Below are 3948 nucleotides of genomic sequence, written 5' to 3' on the forward strand. Positions count from 1 at the left end.
CTCTAATGTCTATAAAAAGGAAAAACATGTCTAATTTATGATGCCAACATAAAGTAGTCGTATTGTATTTGTGACTCAATATATAATTTATTTGGAAAGGCGATTTTCCTTACAAGCAGAAAGTTTCAAAGTTAGAAAAATGTCACAAAAAAACAGTCTCTGAATAAGAATAAAAGGTAAAAGTATCTAATTATTGCATAAAGCGACAGTGGTCAGAATTGCAAAAAAAAAGGCTGAGTACTTAAGGTGAAAATGGGCTGAGTCCCTAAGGGATTAAGAGTCTCCTCTGTCCTCCACTCGTTACCTAAATTAATGGCACCTGTTTAAACTTGTTATTAGTATAAAAAACACCTGTCCACAACCTCAAACAGTCCCACTCCAAACTCCACTATGGCTAAGACCAAAGAGCTGTCGAAGGACACCAGAAACAAAATTGTAGACCTTCACTGGGCTGGGAAGACTGAATCTGCAATAGGTGAGCAGCTTGGTGTGAATAAATCAACCATGGGAGCAATTATTAGAAAATGGAAGACATACAAGACCACTGATAATTTCCCTCGATCTGGGGCTCCATACAAGATCTCACCCTGTGGTGTCAAAATGATCAAAAGAATAGTGAGCAAAAATCTCAGAACCACACAGAGGGACCAAGTGAATGATCTGCAGAGAGCTAGGACCAAAGTAATAAAGGCTACCATCAGTAACACACTATGCCGCCAGGGACTCAAATCATGCAGTGCCAGGCATGTCCCCCTGCTTAAGCCAGTACATGTCCGGGCCTTTCTGAAGTTTGCTAGATAGCATTTGGATGATCTAGAAGAGGATTTGGAGAATGTCATATGGTCAGATAAAACCAAAGTAGAACTTTTTGGCAAAAACTCAACTCGTCATGTTTGGAGGAAAAAGAATGCTGAGTTGCATCAATAGAAAACCATACCTACTGTAAAGTATTGGGGTGGAAACATCATGATTTGGGACTGTTTTTCTGCCAAGGGACGAAGAAGACTAATCCGTGTAAAGGAAAGAATGAATGGGGCCTTGTATCGTGAGATTTTGAGTGAAAATCTCCTTCCATCAGCAAGGGCATTGAAGATGAAACATGGCTGGGTGTTTCAGCATGACAATGATCCCAAAAAAACCGCCCAGTCAATGAAGGAGTGCCTTCGTAAGAAGCATTTCAAGGCCAGTCTCCAGATCTCAACGCCATAGAAAATCTTTGGAGGGAGTTGAAAGTCCGTGTTGCCTAGTGACAGCCCCAAAATATCACTGCTCTAGAGGAGATCTGCATGGAGGAATGGGCCAAAATACCAGCAACAGTGTGGGAAAACCTTGTGAAGACTTACAGAAGACATTGCCAACGAAGGGTATATTGAGATGAACTTTTGTTACTGACCAAATACTTATTTTCTACCATATTTTGCTAATAAATTCTTTAACCACTTAAGGATGCAGGGTTTTTCCATTTTTGCATTTTAATTTTTTCCTCATCACCTTCTAAAAATCATAATGCTTTCAATTTTGCACCTAAAATTCCATATTATTGCTTATTTTTTGCAGTGACAGCCATTTTACCAAAAAATCCATGGCAAAATGGAAAAAAAAATCATTGTGCGCCAAAATTGAAGAAAAATGCAATTTTGTAACTTTTGGGGGCTTCCATTTCTACGCAGTGCATTTTGTGTTAAAAATGATATCTTATCTTTATTCTTTTGTTCCATACGGTTAAAATGATACCCTATTTATGTAGGTTTGATTTTGTATTTTGTTTAAAATTGTCATTTTCTGACCCCTATAACTTTTTTATTTTTTCCACAAACGGGCAGGTATGAGGGCTCATCTTTTGCGCCATGATCTGAAGTTTTTATTGGTACCATTTTTGTATTGATCGGACTGTTTGATCTCTATTATTCATTTTTTCATGATCTAAAAAGTGACTAAAAATACATTATTTTGGACTTTGCAATTTTTTGGCGCATACGCGTGACCCCGCGTTATATACCAGGACCGGGAGCAGGGCGTACATGTATGCCCTGCATCCTTAAGAGGTTAAAAATCAGGCAATGTGATTTTATGGATATTTTTTTCTCATTATGTCTCTCATTGTTGAGGTATACCTATGAGGAAAATTACAGGCCTCTCTCAAAATTTTCAGTGGGAGAACTTGCACAATTCGTGGCTGACTAAATACTTTTTTTGCCCCACTGTGAGACAAATGTCAACAACACACCTTCAGTACATAGAAATTACACACACTAGTAAAAAAGAAAACAATAACAAAAATAAAAAATTAAACAGTCTTACAATTTTTTTTTAAAGCCGAGGAACGTGCTCTCAATTCACCCAAAGTGCAAGAAAAAGTGCAAACGTGTTACACTAAAAAAACCTGCACAAAGGATGCGGTCTATCGCAAGCCCTTCTCCGATAGGAGAGAGCCCCCCCAACAAACCTTACCCTTCGCCTCCGGACCAAAAGGTACCTGCGAGGTTCCAGGTTCGATGTCCCTTTTCGCCGAAGCTACTAGGGGACCACAAATGCTCCCGGCATCCCCCTTGGCGTTAGCCAAGGTATATGCCCGCAGAGCCGATAACGGTAAGTACCCTGCCAAAGCAGGAGTACCTGGGGTGTTTGCAGGGAGGTGCGGAACCTAATGGCCACACACACCTCCCCTAGACCGCCAGGAGGGACACCCAGAAGGGCTACCGCATCCTGACAAATCCTGTGAACACACAACACACAAAAAGTGACACAGTGAGACAAAAAGAAATAAATAAGTGAATGTGTGCAGATATACTGCCCGGACATCCGGCCGGATCCATAAAAATTTCTCTGATCCTAGCCAGAAGGCCGGGAATCAAGAGGTGAGTGCCACAAGGTGAAGAGATTATGGTGCCCGTGCTTCAACTCAGTGAGCCGATCCTCCCAGTGAGTTTCGGCACCTCGGGGTCACCACTCCCCGAGGCACAAAAGTACCTCGGCTCTAGACCCTCTCAGCCTCATGGCGAGACCCGGAGGGAACCGGTCACATCGGGGCAGCCGTCGAGCTGATTCCTCAGAACCAGCCCCGGAAAGCCCTGGTACACCTGCATCCTCCATGCAGCACCCATCCCCACCAGCATGAAAACTGATAAGAACAGATAGTACACTTGATCTTAGCCAAAAGGCCGAGAAGCGAAAATAGTCATACAATGCCATACCTAAAGGTAATATCAGGGAAAACTCCATTGCTCCATACGGATGTAAAAGAAGTGTGCGCATGCACCAGCACACGGAGAAAGATAATGCTAGCGGGACCATGCTAACAGAGAAAAATACTAATGATGATGGCACTACTGCGTGCTGCGCATGTGCTAAAGGAGAAAGATATGTATGATGACTAATAGCCAGAAAAACATATCGGTAACAATGGGGATGCCAAAGTTGATAAAAAATTGAGAAGGGGGGCATGGACTTAAAAACTAATAGGTAGCCCGTAAACAGATGTCAGGCACATTAAGTGGACCAATAGAGGTAAGTATAATGTAAAAATTGGGATGCAGATAACTAATAACTAATCTGCATCCCTATTTTTACATAGGTTATCTGACAAAAGGGATCCTATGCCCCAAAATGCATTATGATTGACCAATATAGTATTCTATGAAAACTGTTCTCTTCATCATTCCGGTGGATTGAGCCAGGTATCCAGTTCTTTTCTGATTCCTCATCCTCTGCATGCTGTTCGGCCGGATTGCACTTTGAACGGAAATCGGAAGGCAGCACCACCTCTTACCACGTCATGTGCACAATTGGGCCAGGTGAGAAGATTACCATTACCATTGTGGTTTACATACCTACATTTATACCTTGACAAGACATTATTTACCCCATGAGGAGCTCTGCCTATTTATTTTAGATTTCTTAAGAATATACTACAGGATTACGTCTTGTGGAGTCCAGACCTTGAAGGGT

General features: G+C 41.8%; 1 pseudogene; it reads right to left on the reverse strand.

The window, feature by feature from the left end:
* Positions 1-3063: 3063 nt before the first annotated feature.
* Positions 3064-3173, reverse strand: LOC130267877 (U2 spliceosomal RNA; annotated as a pseudogene).
* Between the last annotated feature and the right edge of the window lie 775 nt (positions 3174-3948).

Source organism: Hyla sarda, chromosome 4 (genome assembly GCF_029499605.1).
Source record: "Hyla sarda isolate aHylSar1 chromosome 4, aHylSar1.hap1, whole genome shotgun sequence".
NCBI classification, from domain to species: Eukaryota; Metazoa; Chordata; class Amphibia; order Anura; family Hylidae; genus Hyla; species Hyla sarda.